Here is a 20,667-nt window from a genome sequence, read left to right as displayed (position 1 = left end):
TGGGGCTAAACCGAGGCCACAAGCAGAATGCTGGGAAACAAGGGAAAGATGGGGACTGGAGTGCACAAGGCCTATCTCAGTGGCTATTAAAGGGCCCATTGTGGGCAAAGCTATATTTTTCAGAGATTAACCTGGTGACAATCAGTAAGGCGGGGTGGCAGGAAGTGAGGGAAGGAGTGAAGAAGCTCAATAAGAGGCTGATGCTGTGGCCAGGTCTGAGGTGGGACGGTGGCAACAGGACACAGAAGAAAGGAACCGGGAGAGAAGCACGTTCCATTCTTTGGAGACTCCCGGCTCCCTCCTGCCTCCAGGCGTCAGCAGTCAGCACGGAAAGTTTCCTCTGCCTGGAGCCTTCCACCACCCGCGCCTCACCCAGCCTCATCCTGCCTACCCTCTGCATCTCGGCTTCCCTGAGCTCTGAGCCTATAGGTCCTGGCTTTATGCCTCCTTCATGGTACTTATTGCCACTGTGTTTGCTGTTTTTGAGCGAGTCAGGGGGTGTCCCTCCAGCCATGCCCACACTGTCCACTTTACCAGTCTGCTCCAAGAAGCTCCCGACACGGCCCGGCCAGTGGGCTCCACTCGGGTCTCTCCTTGCTGTTTTCAGAGCAGTGGTCTAGGGCTTCCTTAGGTGCCCATGCTCATTGGGAGAGGTGACTGTGTTAGGGTGTTGGGAGGGTGACTGGAAGCTGGGCGCTTGCGGGGGTCCTTGCCCTCACCACTGTCTCCTCATCAGCTGGGGGGAGGCTCCTCCCTCTGAGCCACATCCCCGCAGGCTTGCAGGAGTGTTTATCTTGCTCCCAAAGTGACTGGCTTCTGACTAGAGGATCAGGAGCTCAGAAAGGTGCTCCTGGCTTACAGTGTATTGTGAGTAAAAGAAAAGAAATAGCAGGTACTCTTCAAGTGTGGGAGCTGAAATAAATGCTAATTAAATGTCAGGGCTGGAGTTTAACCCACTTGAGTGTAGTGTTTCTATTCTGGAGTCATGAGTTTCTCCTCTCTAAACCTGAGCTCTGAGCTTTCAGCTGGTTCCAAAGCCTATGATGAGAGCCAGCGGCATGCTGGGGCTGGGGCTGGGGACTGGGGACTGGAGACTGGGTTGGCCACCCTCTCTAGCCTCCCTTGAAAACTGGTGATGCTGAGGGGAGTGACAGGGGTCTGTGAGGCTGGGGACAGCCACAGGGTGTCTGAGAGAGGAAAGAGCAGAGAAAAGAAGGGACCAGGGAAGAAAGATCCATTTCTTGGGTTGGGGCAGAAGGGACATGTCTTCAGTTCCACCCAAAGGAGGGCATCTGGGAGCAGATGGCTCAGGGCTCCAGACCAGCATTGCTGAGGCTGAGGCTGAGGCTGAGGCTGAGGCTGAGGCTGAGGCTGAGGCTGAGGCTGAGGCTGAGGTGGTGGCAGACCTGTCCCTGGCATTACGCATGGAGAGAGGCTGGCCTCACCTGCCTCGAGAGCCAAGACCCAACCCGTCATTCTGCTCATTGTATCCTGTCCCCAAAAGAAAGCCGAATCCAGGGCCCCGCAGAGACAGCCTGGCCATGCGGAGGTTTTACTAATGTGCTCTGGCTGGAGAGTCGGCAGGGCGGAGCTCAGGGCCTGTGCCCATTAGAGGCCTAGAGGCTCAGGTGTTGGAGTCACTGCCAGCTACTCCTGCAGGGCCCGGGGCCCTGCGCTCCTGCTCCTCCACTCCAGGACCCCACACTCGCCCACATGAAAAAGAGGAGGGGTCTCCTTTCTGCCCCTTAGCTCCCCTTAATCTCAGAGGAGCAGGGCTGCAATAATAATAACCCCATCCCAACACCAGTTCCCAGCTCAGCAAGTGCTTCCCCAGCCTCTACCTTCTCTAACCCTCATTACTGCCCCGTGAGGACAGATCCACCCTCCTGTGTGCAGCTGAGGAAATGGAGGCCCAGAGGTGACGTGACTTACCTAAGTTCCAACACCAAAATCTGGCCAAACGAGGACTCCTTCTCTGGTGCTCTCTCTCATGCCAAGCCTCAGAGCTGTGCCGTGCCATGGGGGAATTTGCACACCAGGGCCCAGGACCCTGGCACACTGGACTCTCCCAGCCAAGGAGCTCTAGGCCTCCCACCAAGAACCGCTCGCCAGGCCACCAACCCCTCCTCTTCCCGGGCACCCAGGCAGGTGGGGTCCAGGCTTAGATGCCAGGTTCAGGGTCATAACAAAACCTAGTCAATAAGCTCTTAAACTAACCCTTATTTCAGCCGTCCATCTCCACGCGTGGTAACCATCCTTCTATTTTCTCCCCCTGCCACCCGCAGGCTCGGGAGGAGGGGAGATGGGTACGGATGAGGAATGAATGAAAGGTGAACAAATCCCTCCTCTCGAGGCAGCAGCAAAAACCATTTACTATTAACAGAGGCCCGAGAGAGGCTTGATTTTCATATGGTTTGTATTAAACAGAGAGAAGGAATGAGGGCTCCCACTCACACACCTGGCCGATTAAATCAGCGCGAAGACGGCCTCCCCTCCCAGCCCCAGGCTCCGAGGCTCCAAGGCCATCAAGGGGCTGGGGGTGGGCCTAGCCTCTGCACAAGGGGCTTGGAGTCCCAGCCACCTCTGAGCCCCAGGGAAGCCAGCTCATGCGTAACTGACCAGGGACACATAACGCCATCCTCCAGAGTAGCCACCAAGAGTCTGCCCTCTTACTACCCAGGGATTCTCTCTCAAAATGGATTTCCTGTATTCTCTGAAGACAGTAAAGAACACTTAGCCAGGGATGTGGTCCCAGCTCTGCCGCTGCAGTATTGGGGGAAACAACATTTGCTCTGTCTGAAAGTGCTGGTCTGCAAGCCCCATGGGCCCATCAGCTGTGACATTTCATCAGATAAAAAGCAGGCTTTTCAAACCCTGCCATCAGCTGTGCAATGTAACACCCCCTCCCCCACCCAGGACCAGCCGAGCGCCCAGCATTTAGAGATCTAAAACATGTTTGTTAGATAAATAAATAAAGGGGCTTCCCTTTTAATCTGTAATCTGGGCAGACAGGATGTTCTTCTTGGAGCTTCACCAAGGTCTACTGCTTTTATCTTAACTTGTTCTGCTTTTGGGGTTCCTGGTTGATATGACAGGTCCTGCTTACTGAACTCTTCAGTCCTGGAGAAGGGGCTGAGGTGTCAGGTCAGAAAAGGGACTAAATGTGTGGCTTGCATTTACATATATTCAGGGGTAGAACTTAAAATACTTCACAACTGATGGGCACCAACCCAATCAAAATAGCTGCCCACTCTGACATTTGGCACCTCTTCCACAATGTGGGTTTAGGTGCCTCTAACAATGAGCATGCATTTAATCATGGTCCTTCATACGTGGGCTGCGCAGCCCCTAGAAAATAGGTTCCAATGCTTTCAGTGTCCATGGGACTCTCATTGTGCTCAATTGTACTATTGTTCAGCCACTGTTCATTCTCTAAAGCTCCACCCCCATGGGAGGAGTCGCCTGGCACACCTTGGATGCTGGACTTGGCCTTGTGACTTGTTTTGGCTCAATGGATGTGAGTGGATGTGGCATCCAGGTCCAAAGCTTCTAGTTCTGCTTTCTCTCATGAGAACAAATTGCCCCAGAGCGTGGAGGCTCCTTCAGCCTAGTCCTGGAATGAGAGCACATAGGGAGCAGACCTGAACTTGACCCTCAGTCAAGCACAGCCAGGGCCAGTAGAGCCACAGCCAACCTGCAGACCCACAAGTGAGAATAAAATGTTAATGTTGGAAGCCATGAGGTTTAGGGGTCGCTATAATAGCAAACACTGCTGCACACACTCCCTTTCCTGATTCCTGGCAGGTCTGAATGTGATCTGAATGTTACTGGTCAGGGCGTCATGAAGTGTAGAAATTGATGGGTTTTGGAGGCAGAGGGACCCGAGTGCTGATCCCAGTTCTGTCTCTTAGCTGTGTGATGTTAAGCAAGTTATTTTAACTCTCTGAATCTCAGCTTCCTCCTCTGTGAAGTGAGACTGACAAAATCCACCTCGGAGGACTGTTACTGGCATTACATTTTTTATTTTATTTTTTTGATGAAAAATATGTAACACTTCATGAATTTGAGTGTCATCCTTGCACAGGGGCCATGCTAATTTTCTCTGTATCGCTCTAATTTTAGTATATGTGCTGCCGAAGGGAGCACGGCATTACATTTTTTAAATGTGTGTGCACATAATCTGGGGCACTTTGCCCATGTCGATGAGTCTCAGTGTGTTCTTCCATAAAAGGTAGGTTTTGAACCAGACAATCTCTGAGGTCCAGGTGCTCGCTTATTCATTCATTCACTCATTCATCCAACAGCTGTACTTGGAGTAGTCTTTCTGTGCAAGGACTGTGCTAGGCTGTGGGGACACAGCACTGAAGGCAGGTGCACTCCCTGGCCTCACAGAACCTAGCTCTACCCCTGCCTCCAAGCTAAACCCGCTACTGAAGCTAAGAGCTTGCACCTTGGTGAAGATACTACGTTTATGTGCAGGAGCTGCTGGGAAGTGTGGCAGGAAACCTCACCTGGTCTAGAAGCAGGAGGTCAGAGATGAGCAGTGAAGGATGGCAGGAACTTCCCAAGTGAATGGCAGTTGGGGGAAGAGCCAAACAGCACATGAAAGGGGCAGAGGGAACTTGGGCAGAGGGAACAGCACATGAAGGGGGCATCGTCTCAAGAGGCAAGCAGAGGAGGCAGATCACAGAGGCCTTCAGGCCTTGCCAAAGAGTTTGGGCTTTCATCCTAAAAAAACCTCAGGAGGCTTGAGTTTAAGCCAAAGAAAGGTAGGATCAGGCGTGGTATCTGAAAAGGCCACTCTGACACACCTAAGACAAAGTGACTCAGAAAGAGTGGAAATGAAAGGATAGACTGATCCAGCTGAATGTGAAGTTATGAACATATTTATCTCTGTTTTCCTCCCTGATGTGACTAAAATGGTGACAGTAAATGGATGAAAAAAGGCATAATACCACAACAAAGAGAACAAGAGGGGAGATAAAAGCGGGCAAGAAATGGAAACAGAATTTTGAAATTTGGAAAAAAATGTGGAAGGAGCATGAAGAAATTTAGCAGACTAAAAAGAACTGGGCCTAAGTGCCCACGCGGAGGGCAGTGGAGTGGGGCAGGCAGAAGCAACTGTTTTAGCACACAGGATGGCAGGGAGGCTCAGGGCGGGGGGCACCAGGGCCCTCAAGGCAGGCGGGTGGGAGCTGAAAGCTATGGATGAGCCCAAAGTCGGATAACCAGCAGTCAGGTCCCTGTCCCCACAGCCAGGGAGGGAGGAGGTCTAGGTTCCCGAGAGGGCACGCCATCCTGTAAACAAGTCAACAGCTGAAAGTCTGCCTGTTAGTGATGAGACCTCCCCCCCCTTCAGCGGCCCACCTTCCCCGCCTGGCTCCCAGCAGCAGGCATCTGGGTACAGCTCCGCACCCCTACCCGAGCACCCAGGCCAGAAGACAGGCAGAGTCCTGTGTGTGGAAACTGGCTGGACAAGGGAAAAGAGAGTCATGGAGGGGATGGAGAGTCCTCAGGGAAGCAGCCTGGTGCCTGCCCAGTAGCCCCAGTGAAACCGGCCACTGGAAAGCCTGGCCCATATACCAGAACTTCTGATCTACACTGTAAAGCTTCACTCTTATACATCAACAACTGGCCAGAGATCGACAGATTGCAGAGTCTCTAATATGCAACACAGACACAAACAGAAAAAAAAAATACTTTAAAAAAGTGAATTAAGGGAGGCAGCAGAGAAACTTCCTCAATACTATAGTGAGGTGTGTTGTTTTTTTTTTAATATATCTTTATTGATTTCAGAGAGAGCAAAGGAGGCGGAGAGAGAGAGAAACATCAATGATGAGAGAGTCATCGATCGGCTGCCCAGCCTGCAACCCGGGCATGTGCCCTGACTGGGAATCGAACCCTGATCGCCTGGATCCTAGGTCGATGCTCAACCGCTGAGCCACGCCCGGCCGGGCTTGTTTTTGTTTTTAAAGGAAGCTATTGCATCATGGAAATTAGAACAGAATGGACAAAAGAAAAAAAAGTGTGTGTGGTTGGAGGTGGGAAAAGATTCAGGAAACAAATATATATGTGTGTATATTATACACACATATATATTAGCATGAACTAAAAAGTCAATAGAAGGGTTAAAAGATAAAAATAAGAACATCTCTTAGAAGAAAGAATAAAAAGGAAAAGCAAGTAATAATAGAAAAGAGAAAAAACTAGATTAGTCCAGAGGTCTAAGGTCCAATAATAATATGAGTTTCGTAAAGAGAGATAAAAAGGGAGGAGCCTGCTCAATATTTTGTAAGTTAATTTTCTAGACCTGAAGGAGGTGTTTCCACATTGAAAGGCCTTATCATTGAGAACACAGCACAGCGCAAGAAAATGGATATCCAAGCACATTCTTCTAAAACCTCAGAATACTAGGCTTAAAGAGGCGATCTAGAAGCATCCAGAAAGGGGGGCAGGGAAGTTGGGGTCACAGCCAAAGGATCCAGGATCAGAACAACTTCTCAGCAATACTTGAAGCTAGGAGACAATGGGTTGTCAAATTCTAAGGGAAAATTTTATCAAACCGAGTATTCTATATCTAGCCAAGCTATCAATCAGCCACGCAAATAGAATAACATTTTCTGAGGTGAAAGTCCCCCAAAGTTTGATGTTCCATGAACCTTTTCCCTGAAAACTGTTGGAAGATGGCTCCGCCACAGTGAGAGCGAACGAAGAGAAAGCCAGGAGACACGGGGTACCACACAGCAGAGAGCCAGGGGGTCCCCGAGGATGGGGAAGGGCGTGCCCAGATGGCTTTCTGGGTAACAGGCAGGATGGTGACCTACCTGGGTTGCAGCAAGAAGCCAGGGGCCTCTAGGAGGGTCTCTTCCTAAAGTCTGGAACATATGGAGACAAGAGTGACGCTTCTGGCAGACAGCTGGGGGTAAATTAATGATAAATGCAGAAAAAGCAAAGCAAACAAAAGGGAAAGAAAGCCAGTAACTGCAGAAATAACAAATTGGTGCACAGAGGACACTAAACTATGATTTACTACACGGCTCAACTCTAAATAGTATTTACAGAATCATAACATAAACATTGAATATTTATTTAGTCCAAAAAAATGTAATATAACTATATTAGGAGAAAACAGTGTCGAACAGAATGAAAGAGCTAAATTCACATTTTCCATTGTAGGAAGCCAACAGATAATATCTAAAACTTTAAAACATTAAAAAGTAGCAATGAATGTGTCATTTAGAAATATAGAGGAAATGCCAGAGAAGCTAAAACAATTCAAAGTGGTAGTCTTGTCTGGTGCAGAAGCTGTGGATGGAAAGGACTGAGGAATTTCTCTTTCAATATTTTAAAAATATAAGCCTCCTAGAATGCTTGCCATAGAATCTGTTCCAATGGTTACTCACAAAAATATAAATTTAAGGAAAGGAAAAAGCAACGCTGTAAGCAGTTCCCCTGAGGAGCTCCCACATAGACAGCTACAGGACAGGTGGATAAACCAAGCAAATGTTAAGGAGCAAGGAGGCATAGCTGAGGAGGACTTCTGCAGTGACATTAGCACGAATAGATGCAAAACCTGTGGTTCGTAACTTTTGAAGATGAAGGTGATGTGCTTGGGAACGCTGGGATAAATGACTCAGAACATCATCTCCAATGATGGAGAAGAAAAACATAATCTTGAAAATGCGTGCGAAGCATTTGAACAAAATGACTTCATAAAATAATGAAGGTGGAAGAAACTCCATGTCTAAATTAAGCTTTTATATAATGTGTGACTTTAAATATGCATATGCAAGTGAACTGATTGATAAATTACTTTAAGTTTGAAAAACCCTAAATAAAAATATGCAGGACTATAAAGGAAAGCTTGGGGAAAGGCTCACCAGGCAAACGCACATTAGAAGTGGGAATCCAGGCAAAGGTGTTAAACAGACAAAATCACACCTTATATACAGGGTACAATTCACCACGAAGGTCTAGCAGCCCCTAATATCTGTGCACCAGTAATATAACATCTAAATTCATAAAGTAAAAACTAAAAATATTAAGGAAAAATACATCTGTTTGATAATACTCCCTATTGGCAAGGGTGTGGGGGACCAGCCCTCCTACATAGTGCTGGCAGAGCAGACACTTAGGAGGGGCAGTTTGCAAAATCTATCAAGCTACCAGGGCACAGACATTCTTTGGCCTGGCAATTCTATTGCTGAACATTTATCCTACAAATAGAATTGCATTTTATAAAAGGTACCCACAAATATATTTATTGCATTGTTTATAGTGGCAATATATGGAAAACGGTCTGAATCCTCTCTACTCAAAGGGTGGTCAGTGGACCAGAAGCATCACCCAGGAGCTTGTCAAAAATATAAGGCCCCTTGCCCAGCCGGGCGTGGCTCAGCAGTTGAGCGTCCAGGCGATCGGGGTTCGATTCCCGGTCAGGGCACATGCCTGGGTTGCAGGCTCGATCAATGACTCTCTCATCGTTGATGTTTCTATCTCTCTCTCTCCCTCTCCTTTCCTTTCTCTGAAATCAATAAAGATATCTTAAATATATATATATATATAGTCCCCACTCTGGACCTGCTGAATCAGAAGCTGCATGTCAACATCACCAGGCGATTCATATGCACTGTAAAGTTTGAGAAACGGGTGTCTAAACATCCATTGATAGGAAGCTGACTGAATAAATAAATGATAATACATCCATAAAATAAAATTTTATATACACTCATTAAAAAATGGACCTTTTTCTATATGCCGATACAGGGCAGTCTATAAGATACACAGTAAAGTAAAAAAAACAAACATACCATGGAGCAGATCAGCATTGTGATCCGCTACCATTGGTGTGGGAAAGAAATTTACTTTGAAGACGTGTAACGCAGCCATGACCTGGCTGGTCACCTGAATGGTCACCAGATTCTCCTCTGGCTCCAGTTAGGTCAGTGTTTTCCCTCCTCCTCACTCCCTGGTGGTCGTGGTCAGCACTGGCCATTCCTGTTCTTCCTCAGCTCCTGGAGGAAATGGTTAAAGGAACTGGAAGGAAATAGTTCCACTGTCCCTAGGCCTCATGAAAAACAACTAAATGGAAAGAAGCAACGCCCCAAAGCAGCCTGGCCCCAAAGCAGCCTGACCCTGCTCGTATTTCACAGCCCTGTCTGATGCCCACACAGGACTTAGAAGTGGGATAATCTGATAGGTCAGAGCCCTCCCCATACCCCAAACTCCTCTCTCTCTCTCTCTCTCACACACACACACACTCCTTTTACACTGTGCCCATTCAGTCCCAGACTGTGTGTCCCAACCCTTCCCTACCCATTCACCCCACCTCCAGCAGAGCCACAGCGGCAGCCGTGCCTGTCCCAGAGAAAGCTGCGAGTCAAAGTGGGCATTTGTCACTTGCAATTATCTTCTCCTGTGGTCAATAGAGTCATTTTGTAAATGACACACTAACAGCCCCTAAGAGCTGACTCAGAGGCAGATATTGATTAGGCTGGGGGTGGGGGTCAGGCCCTCCCCACTCTGCACAGGGCTGAGCTCTGAGACCTGTGAGCAGCCTCCTTCAGACAGAGGAAGGAGGGTAAATGGTGGTTAATGACACCATTTACTTCCCGTTTTAGCCAAGTGATTGGAAGGAGGGAAAGGTAAAGTGGCCAGGCCATCACTTCCAGGCCTGGCGATCAATCCTATGGACCAATCAGTGCCTGCTCCCCACAGCCCACACCTTACCCCCAACTGAGGAGAAACTTTGCTGAGAAAGCCAGTGCCCGTAGCCTTTTGGTCTGCCGGTCTGTGGTGATGTCCTGCTTATCTGCTGCCGGGTAACAAGCCACTCCAAACTAAGTGGCATAAAACAAAAATGATATTATTATGCTCAGAGACTCTATGGGTCAGGAATTTGGACTGAGAACAGCAAGAATGGACTATCTCAGCTCTGTGATGTCTGGGGTCTTCTATGGGAAACTCAACCAGCTGGGGCTGAATCACCTGGAGGCAACTTCACTCGTGTCTGGCACCTGGGCTGGGGTGACCTGAAGACTGGGCTCAGGCTGGGACTTCCAGCCAAGTGCCTACATGGGTTTCTCCATCTGGTTTGGGCTTCCCACAGCATATTAGCTGGGTTCCAAGAAGAAGCACCCCCCAGAGGAAGCGTTCAGAAGTGAATGGTCCAGGAGAACCAAGCAGAAGCTGCATGACCTTTGATGGCCTCGCCTCGGCAGCCTCAGAGCGTCACTGCCTCTGTCGTTCTATGGGCCATTGCAGTCACAGTCACACACAGGGGCCAGCCATTCTCTTCAATCCAGCTTCATTAACAATAAAAAGCCTAAAAATAATAAAAAACCTAGCCAACTCTTGTGCTTATTTCCCAATTCCCTGTTGTCAGCCCCTTGCCTCTATCCCCAGACCTCCCTCCCCACATTCCAAAAGCCTTCATTCTTCTGGCTGCAGGCTGGTGGGAAAGTCAGGCCAGCCGTAGGCAACTATGACCTAGCAGAGCCAACAGGACGTTAGGGATCAGCCCATGCTGCTAAGGGAACACATGGAAGGCTCCCCAGCCCAGGCCTGCAGGTCAGAGAGGGCTTCCTGGAGGAAAGGATGCTCAGGACACTGGCGGGGAAGCAGGAGCTCGGCAAGTGACAAGAGGACGTGCCAGGGATGGCTGTGAGGTGCCCTCTCAGGGTGGGCACCCAGCAGGAGCGCTGGGTACTGTATCTGGTTGTAAGATGAATAAAGGACTTGAAAAGGGCAATGCTGGAGGCAGGGAGGCCAGTCAGAAGGCTGTCACCATCACCAGGGTGGGCAGGCGGCTGTGTGGACTGAGGAACAGGCCGTGGGGAGGGGAGAACTGTGCAGGGCTTGAGGCATATTCAGGAGGTAAGTCTGTGTGACTCTGACTGATTAGATGAGGGGGTGAAAGAGCGAGTGGAGGTGGGACAACTGGCAGGTTTGAACCCCAGGACTCTCTTCCAGATCTGGCTGGAGCTTGGGAGGGGAAGTAGGAAGAAGAGGAGGGGGCCGGGAGCAGCGCCTTGATGCTGGAGGCGTGTTTATATCACCTCTTAATGTTCCCCTAATTAATCCATGGTAGGCTGTGCCTGCCACTTCACCGTTTCACTCTGCTCATTTGCCTCTTGAGACAAAAGGAAATTGGAATTAAGAGGAGACAATGGAATTGCCAGCAGGATTATTAGCTTCAATGAAGTTAATGAAAGGAGTGGGCGGGGGAGGAGAGAAGAGCCTGGGGGACTGTGACTCAGGCTGGGAGCAGCTGGGGAGAAGGGCAGGGAGAAACCTGAGCTGAAAGGAATCTCGCTCCCTTTCTGGGCTCCAGGGGTCCTGGGGGTGCACCAGGTTGGGCTCCATAAGGGGCAGGATCCCAGGAGAAGGGGACAGGAGTCAGGAGGAGGAGGGGGATGTCCCCAAGCAAAGGGAGTGCAGCAAGGCGCAGAGGGGCTGGGAAGGGTGGGTACGGAGGAGCCCCTTTTGAGGGCTTCCAGGCATTGGACAGTCCCAGGTGCCCTCTCAGTAGGTCAGAGCCCAGCTGTCTGACCCTTCAAGGGTAGGTAAAGGGGTTGCATTTCTCCAAAGGAGGCCCAACTGAAACTCCAACTCCTCTTCATTAGCAAGGCCCAGCTATGCCTCTATCCCAGGGACCCAGACACAAAGGCCAGGTCTCAGGATTCTGCTTGGGTCCCTAAAAGTTCAAAAGCTATGCCCCAGATGGAGAAAGCCAAAGTAATTAGAGCCCAAGCCACAAGAGGAGCTGCAGCATTCAGGTCAGGGTGCACAGAGCATGCCAGCGGGTGCGAGCACCCACAAGCTCGCTCACATGCTCACTATGGCCCCCGCAGTCAACCAACCCAGATGAGCACATACACCCAAACTCAAATGCTCATACACACACGTGCACTCACACCTGCACACTCACCCACCTTGGCACTAACGCTAACTTAGAAATGTCTGTCTCTTTAGCAAACCCATTCACACGCCAGCTCCCCTTTCCAGTAGCCTGGGCTGGGGTTGCTGCCCCAGACACATGGCTGGTGTCCACCCCTCCTTGTTTCGTGCACTGGGCTACGTAGAGGGGAAGCAGGGGTGTGTGGTCACTCACGCAGGGCTGCCAGGACAGCCAGGGCCCTGCCCTGCACGGCTAAGCCCCACACTGCCATTGCGAGCAAAATAAGATGCTCAGGCACTTGGAAAGCACTAAGCAGTCCCTTTTCCAGGGCAGATTTTTTTCTTATCTGTAGCTCATGAGTCACTAGATTAGCACCTTTCCAATTCCTGGGAGGCAAAAACCCAATTATCATGTAAACCCCCCTGTGGGATGACGGCTTTGCTTTTTTTGACGGCAGCAGCCAGTCTCCGAGAGCTGCAGAGCTCAGCAAGCTGGAGCCGACGTTCCAGCTAACTTCTTGTCCTCATTTCAAAAGTGAACTTTAAAAATTCACATCACAGCCTTAGCAGCACCTCACTCCTTCAGTGAAATATGTGGGGACAGCCAAAATGGGGAGGCTGGAGAGGGGCAGAGAGTTCATCCCAGGAGGCTGCCCCCAGGGCCTCACCCACCCCCAAGTCCACAGATGGGAGGCTCGGTCAGAGCTGGAGAAGACTGCGAACCTCAGAGGCTCTGGGATGGGCTGGAAGAGTTGCTGGGCTCTTTGGGAGGCCTCTGGGACTGAGGCTGTCAGCCTCACAGGCAGGTGGCCCTGTCCAGACTGGGATGATGAACGGTGGATGTCAGACCTCAGCCCCAGTCGAGGGCTGCCACACACCTTCATGAGCCATGCACACTGTGGGCGATGGGCTGAGCGGGAAGCTGGATCTGAAATCACCATTTCCTTGCTCTGTAATGTTGAACTGCTAAGGGCCCTCTGGAGCCTTTACTTTTTCTGCTGTAAACTAAGGAGGATGCTGATAAAAGCCCTTTCAGCTATAATGTTCTCTTTCTCAGTGACAGGTACATCTGGACCCATTAAAACTGCCAGCTCCATCCAGTGGGCAGCTTCAGAGAGACCTCTCAGCTGTGCAGGGAACCTGATCCTTCCCCAGCATCTCGATGCCCATGTCCCACCATCCTTCACTCCACGACCCCTCCAGGTCCCAGGGACAAGCAAATATGTTTCACATATGTCGTGTGCTGGGTACTATGCAAGGTACTAGGAGGGTTAGATGAACAACCATAGCCATCGGTACCCTTTGCAGAGCACTTCCTAAGAGCCAGGCACTGTGTGCAGATCATCCCGTAATCTCCCCCCTCCCCGCAATCAAGGAGGAAGCTGTTGTTATCTTCATGTTACAGCTGAAGAAACCAAGCCTCGGTTTAAGTAATCTGGTCAGCAGGATTCAAACTCAGGTAGAGTTGAATTAAAACCTGCGCTCTCATCCGTAAGATACATCACCTCCCAGTATATAAATCGCAGGGCATGGCCTTCAGGAATCTGACTGGCAGGCCACCAATGACTGCAGTCTCCCTGACTCTCTTCTGCCCGTCTAGTGGTGGTCAACTCCAGACTGTGGTTACCTGTTAGTAAGGGACCTCCTGCGCATCTGGCTCCTGGAGCCCAGGGACACAGTGTCACACAAGATGCACACTTGTGTAAGAAGGAATGCCCGTGTGGGAGGGTAGGGAGAACCCGATCTATGTCATTTCCCGCCCAAGGCTAAACATTTTGCAAGGTCAGCTCAAAAAGTTTAAAAGATGAGAAAAGCACAGGATAATGGGAGGGTTACAGGCTAGTGGGACAGAAGAGCCCCAGGCCTTTAGAGGTCCCAGTTTACCTCACTTTCCCTCTGTTTATTATTAGTCTTGGTGCAGGGTTGTCCTTTTGCCCTGGGGCTTGGCGTTTGCCTGTTGGCAACCTATCTTTTACACTTTAGGCAGTAGCTGATGATGTCGTCCCCCCCGCCCCCGCCCCTTTAATCCATTACCAAATTCTGTGCTGGACTCAGGAACCCAGCCTGTCTCTGCTGTCACCAGTGTCTTTTATGCTCCATCGAAGTTCTCCGTGAGCTCCAGGCCACTGGGCCAGGTCTCAGCAACACAGCAGCGTCACTTTCCGAGCCAGTGTGGGAGGCATGCGAGGAAATGCTGTTATTCCACAGTTGTTAACCTCTTTAAACTTATAGTGTTTTAGCAATGAAACTCCTCTTTCCAGGGACACAAATAAAACCTCTAGAAGTGCAATGGCAGTGGCTTTCCACATTTTCAGAGCTAGTTTTCACTCAGACAAGAAGATCACTTATTATTATTGACTTCCACCCCCTTCTTACAAGCTGTCCAACCCACCCTATTAAGGACATCAGAAATGGCGCGAGCACTATCACATCATTGCTGGGGTATTTTTTCAGTAAGTGACATCTTCTGTAGCTCAGCAGATATCAATGGCATAGTTAGAATTAGTTGCATTATTTCATTAGTTAGAACATTTAATATTCTCCCAACTGTTCCTTTAAAACCATTTGAACTTAAATATAAGTCTAATCAAGAATTAAAGATCTCCATAAATATTGCAGTAAAAATGTCATTACACTTCAATTGCCCCGTGGATTTATCTGCATTGGTCAGGCAGCTCTCCTATTCTGGAATGCCTATCTCGGCTTCCCAGCTCTTTCTTAGGACTTAATTAACTAAATAACCATCTTACTCCTTGACAGGCCTCAGATTTTAGTTTCATGGGAACCTGCAACATCACCCAGGGAGACAGGCCCAGCCAGGAGAGGGAGCACCCCACAGCCCACCCGGGCCGACTGGGCTGTCTCCTCCTCCCACGGTACCTGCTGTGAACTGATCATAAAAACACAAAATAACTGTGTAATGGGGATTTACAACTAACCAGGAATTGTGCTGAGTGCTTTATATACATTATCTAATTTATGACTCCCATCAACACTGGAAGGAATGTATTATTGTCTCTGTTTTACTTGTGAGAAATCTGAGCACAGAAAAATTATGTAATTTGTTCAAAGATACACCATGAGTAAACAGCAAGGCTGGGATTCAAACCCAGGTTTGTCATGTTCTAAAGTTTTTATTCCACCAGAGCCTTCCATGTTGCCTTCTGATTTACACCACTAAGTAAGTCTATAAAGGGTGAGATACTGGGTCAGAGCCTAGTCCTTCCCAAATGGTTTCAGGTCTCTGACCGTCACCCGACGGTTATTCTTTGGAGAAGGTGCTCTCCTGAAAGGTGTTCTCCAAGCAAATCACACTTGGCTGCTCCCGGCACCACCGCTCCATCAGCCATCCTGGCTGCTCCCACGGTCTCTCCCTGCCGTGGACCACAGAATCCTAGAGTATAGGAGTGGGAGGGTCCTTACGCATGCTGTAGTTAACATCCTCAGTTTGCACAGAAGGAAACTGAGGCCTCAGAGGTTTAGGCTACTTGTCAGGGAAGGTGCAACTAATTAAGGTCAGAGCAGGTTCTAGAACCCCGATCTGGCCATTTTTGTTGAATAAATGGGGTAGTATCCCTGCTGCCCCATTCAGACACTATCTCTTCAAATGCTCTCCTATGAATAATTCATCTGACCTCTTGTCAAGTCCAGAAGGCCATTCTAAGTCTAAAATTCTGGGGCTTTGACAATGTTTTCAGACTGCACAAAATCAGTGACAAAGCCGCTGTATAAAATAGCATTTCCTCCGCCATCCTCCGCTGAACTTCAAAGGGCGCCTTCCAGGCCCATGTCCAGTTTCCACCGTCTCAGGCTCTGTTCCGACACAAGACCCTCTTCCCTCTACGTCATCCTAGAGGCCTTTCTCCACCTCTTTTCTATCCTTGGGATGTCTTTTTAGGGTGCAGTGCCCTCCGTTCCAATTAGCCTCCCTGCTGGAAGAGAGCTTGCCAAAAATCTCACTCATTCTTCCTGCTCTCAGAACCCTGAGCCCGAGAGCTCGCCAGTCCTCGGTTCAGCCTGCTCAGCACACTGGGATCTGCAGAGGCCGTTCCTGTGGGACACTCAGGGCTCTTCAAGCCCCGCTCTCTTCTGGAGTCCGTCTGTCAGCATCCAGGATTCCTTTGTCCAAGATGGGTCAGGCCCTCTCTGACAGGCCCTTTGAGCCCCAAATTCCATCATCAGCAAGGGAAGGATATAATTTCCAAGGTCCCTTAAGCTAGCTGTGTGGCTTTGGACAAGTGACTCTACAATCTCAGTTTTCTCATCTGTATAATGGGTATGGCAATACAGCTCAATAATATATACAAACATAGAGTCTAACACAGAGTAAGCTTCAATAAATGTTAGCCTTTATATTATTATTTTGATATTGTCTAAGGGAAAGTTTCATAAAAAGAGAGGAAAAAATGGGCAAGAGGTTAGAAGTAGGGCCCACGTGTAACACTGGGCCGGAGTCTCCCTAACGCAGGCCTCTGAGAAGCTGGGCAGGGCGGCTCTGATGGAATCTTAGCCATCACTCTGGGTCTAGGGCAGGGTCTGGAAACGTCTCACTGAGGGCAGCAAGCTGTCCAGCGCAGGAGGCCACACCGCCACCCACCCAGCTGGGACTTTGTGCCTATTATGGGCTGAATTGCTGAAGCACTAACCCCTGGTGCCTCAGAATGTGGCTATATTTGAGGATAAGAGCTACCTAAATTAAAACAGGGTCGTAGAGTGGGCCCTAATCCAATACAGCTGTCATTCTTATAAGAAGAGATTAAGACCCAGGCAGAGACACAAGACACGCACGTGTACAGGGAGACGATCCCGTGAGGACGCGGCGAGGAGGGCAGCCCCCGATGAAACCAACCCTGCCACACCTTCACCTTGGACTTCCAGCTGTCAGAACTGTGAGAAAAAACCTCTTGTTTAAGCCCCTGGTCTGTGGTGTTTTTTATGGTGGACCCAGCACACAAATACAGGGCCTTTCTGAAGAGAATGACTTGAGGAAGGTCTCGTGTGGTTGAGAGACCAGCTGGGACTCTACAGACTCACAGTCCTGATGTAGCTGCTGCTATGAGTCCCCCTGCCCTCCACTCATCTTGCTCTGCCCTTTATCCCGAAAGCTGCAGGGCTCTGAGGGAGCTGTACGGGGGCCGGGGGATGGGGGTTTATGAAACAAAATACAGAAGATCAGCACTCCTGTTCAAGGGAAGTGCAGCCCAGCTCCTGGAAGCGGAAACGGTATTTGCAGCAGATAGGTTGTCCGTCCTGAGCTTCAGACGTTGGACTAGGCTGACTAAGGAAGCGTGGCCTCCAGCCTGTGTTACGTGCTCAGACGAAGGAGAAGAGGCTCATTACTACTAGCTCCCGGCCCTCTCCCAGGCCCCCACGCACAGCCAAAGGGGGTAAACTGGAGGAGAAAGCCCCAACCTGGGAGATTAGTGATATAGATGCTCATCTGGTCTCTCTTCATACTCTGGGCTGCGTCCCTTGACCCTCTGTCCTCACCTAAACGAGGTGCCACCCTAGCCTGGTGTGAGGCTAAGCATGACGCTGTCCCTGCGAGTGCATTCAGAGAGCTCCCAAGGTCTCCGCATTGTTGAAGATTGTTGAAACCGCTGCGTTATTGCTCTCTGCAGGAATGCATGGTTGGTAAACCAGAAGCATGCTAGCAAAACCAAGCAGCAGGCTGAGAAAGGATTCAGGGGCTTGTGGGCTAGAGAAACTCGGCAGGAATGAAACGAAGTTGAAATTGGTTGTTAGGACCCAGGGACTGACTCTGGGTGAGCAGAGAGGTCTCTAGAGCCAGGAGATTTTGTAACCACCTACTCCTCCCCAGCTCCCATCCCTAAAGAGCCTGAAGTTTTTGGAGAAGCTAGAGGTTTTATTTGGAGTTGCCTCTGATGAAAATAATCATTATGGTGTCAGGTTTTCGGGGAAAATTATCATTAAGATGCCATATTCTCAGTGATGGCCACCTTGGATGAGATGCGGGTGATGGAGTCAGGCCGGTGGATGGAGAACTGGAGGTCAGCGTGATGGATGACTTATGGTTCTAAAGGTTGGATCCAAGACTAGCTTGGGATCCAGACATGATATGGCCCTGTCCTCCATCCAAAAATCTACCAAGGCCATCAACCAAAACCTTCAGAAGGGAGAAGGCACAGAGGGAATCAGAAATTAGAAAAAAGCTTGTTTCCTTGCCGTCCAGCTAAGAAATAAACTTCAGGAAGAAAGAATTAAACTCTACAAGAGAGTTTCCCCACCCTTCTCATCCCAAAGGATAACACGTGCCTGCCTCTTGGAACCTTTTCTCTTGAAGGGAGAAAGGGAGGGAAAAGACGGCACCAAAGGGAAATCGCCCTAGGCTAATCTTTCCCTTTAACGACGCTGTTGAGGTCTCATTAAAGTATAAGATGCCGCACAAAATTAAAGTGCACAACTTGATGAATTATGACATATGCACATCACCATAATCAAGGCGGCAAACATTCCATCACTCCCAAAGTTTCCTTGTGCCCCTGTAATCCAACCTCACCTGCACCCCACCCTCAGGCAACCACTGATGTGCTTTCTGTCACTATAGACTAGTTTGCCTTCTCTAGAACATCACACGAATGAAATTATACAGGATGTGCTCCGCATCAGTCGTGTGTTCCTGCTCTTACTGTGTGGCATTCCATTATGTGGATACACCACTGTTTGTGTATCTGTTCACTTACGATGGCCATTTGGGATGCATCCAATTTTTGGAAATAAAAAAATTGATGTATGAAAGACATTCAAAGCTGCTCTGAACATCTTCAGGGGTGTGTGAAAGTAGGCCAGGCTTTGACTGCTGCTTGACCAGGCAGGGCTGGTCTCTTCCATCCATGACAACTGCAAAGCCTTTCAAGGTCTTCACGAGCACGACCTTATCAGACATTCAAAACAAACCCGTGAGGTAGGTGAGGTGGGATTTAGGCACGCTTGTAATGAGTGAGAACATTCTGATCACCTGCTATGTTCAGGTGCTGTGTTCAGCGCTGTGGGGTCCAGAAGGTATATAAGACAGGCCCTGAAGGATCTTATGTTCTAGTACTTTGTAGGTGAGGAAACTGAAGGTCATTGCCCAAGGACATAAGTGAGAAGTGTCAGAGCAGGAAGCAGAACCCAGCCAGTCGAGTTCCTTGTCCAGTGTTCCCGCCACCCACAACGCTGCCTCTGGTGAGTGGTTGGCTCTCAGGACCCCATCTGAATTGGTTGCTCACCAGGAGGCAGAAGAAGGAGGGGAGGGGAGGGGATGAAGAGCACGTGTGGATATTGCCTTGACCTTGGCTAGACATCTCTCTGTGGGAGGGAATGGTGAGGAGGGTTTCCTGCTCAAGCTGGGCCAGGGCTTTCTCTTCCTGTGTCATTTTGTGGGCACAGTTGCTATACCCTTTGAGGATCAGAGTTCCGATTCCGGAGAAATCCCTTTCCTCCTGTTTCTGCCACACTGTGGTGCGCTTTACAGGTGGGCAAGTCTGGAGACATCTCCCCAGCAGTGGCTCTTGTCCCCCGGAGTCCCCGGGGCAGCAGAGCTGGGAACAGAAGGGAAACACAGATGGAGAAGTCTCAGGCCCTGCTCTTGGGGCCCCTGCAGGAGGGACAGGACACAAGACTCCCACACATAAACCAGTACCCCATCCCTTGTTGTGGCCGAGCACCGCTCCATTATATAGATACGCTGACTGTGTTGCTCTGTTCACCAGCCGATGCATATTTGGGTTGTGTCTACATTTTGCTTAGTATGGATAATGCAGCTGTGAACATCCAAGTTTTGGTGTGCGTGGGAAGGAGCACATGTAGCAGAGATCGTAACGCCTGTGTGACAGCCCTGCAACAGGCATAGCAAGACTGACAGGCAGCTGCGGGACAAGGGAGTCTGGTGGGCTCAATCTGGGAAGACTACCTGGAGGAGACAACTTTTGAGCTGCTTTTAAAAGCCTTGTTTTGATACACGGAGAAGAGGGGCAGGGTGGGGTGGGCTGAAGGGTAGGAGGTGAGAGACAAGGAGAAGGTATTCCAAGCTAACAGAGGACCATCAACTTTCCCTACAGAAGCTCCAGTATGGGTTGGACTCTCAGGGGAATCACGGAAGAGGGAAGGGAACTAATTTTTGGTGACCAGTTTTGTGCTTCATGATTCCTACGTGAGCCTCACAAATTTATTAGCCTCGTTCCAAAATAAGGCTTATTTTATGGAAAAACTCGGGAACTGAGGTCAGACAGTCCCAGCATTCATGAGATTTTAACCTTTCTGAGCTCCGGTCCCTCATGCGTACAAAGGAGATCGTAACAGGTCATGCGCTTGTTCAGTAAACGTGTACCTGCTCTGAGATGCCCCGGCCCGTGGTGCCCAATGCATGGTTAAAAACAGAAGCATCTCCAGGGAAAAGGCCTTCAGTGCCCCATTTGAAGCTATCTAAAAACTTCCATCCTTGCAGCTCTTCCTGGGAGTTTTCAAGGTAGCTCTTAGGAAAAGGCCCCCGTGAAACTTCTCCCAGCCCAGGAGAGGACTTGGGGAGCTAAAGCGCACAATCTACCAAAGGGAAGCGGATGGATTTCACTTAGGAGGAGAGCTCCTTAAGTTAAACTACCGAAAAAGCATTAGCGGCAGATCTTTCGGAGACTCCTCGAGGCTCCGGCAGCAAAGGGCCCGCCCTTTCCTGGCTGCAGACACCGGCCCGCATCACCGCTGCCACTGGCTCCGGCTTCCCCTGCCCCGGCTGCAGCGCCTCTCAGCCTGAGCTGCCTGGAAAGGCCC

The 20,667-nt window shown here is 49.8% G+C and overlaps 1 non-coding gene across 1 annotated transcript; it reads right to left on the bottom strand.

Annotated features, from left to right (window-relative positions):
• Positions 1-4,039: 4,039 nt before the first annotated feature.
• Positions 4,040-4,146, bottom strand: LOC148091927 (U6 spliceosomal RNA). Its single transcript, XR_015715384.1, has one exon. It is a non-coding gene; the product is annotated as a U6 spliceosomal RNA (small nuclear RNA).
• Positions 4,147-20,667: the final 16,521 nt, after the last annotated feature.

Source organism: Miniopterus natalensis, chromosome 11 (genome assembly GCF_054644295.1).
Source record: "Miniopterus natalensis isolate mMinNat1 chromosome 11, mMinNat1.hap1, whole genome shotgun sequence".
Taxonomy (NCBI): Eukaryota; Metazoa; Chordata; class Mammalia; order Chiroptera; family Miniopteridae; genus Miniopterus; species Miniopterus natalensis.
Note: the sequence above shows the minus strand (reverse complement) of the source record. Positions and strands in the feature narration are given on the sequence as shown.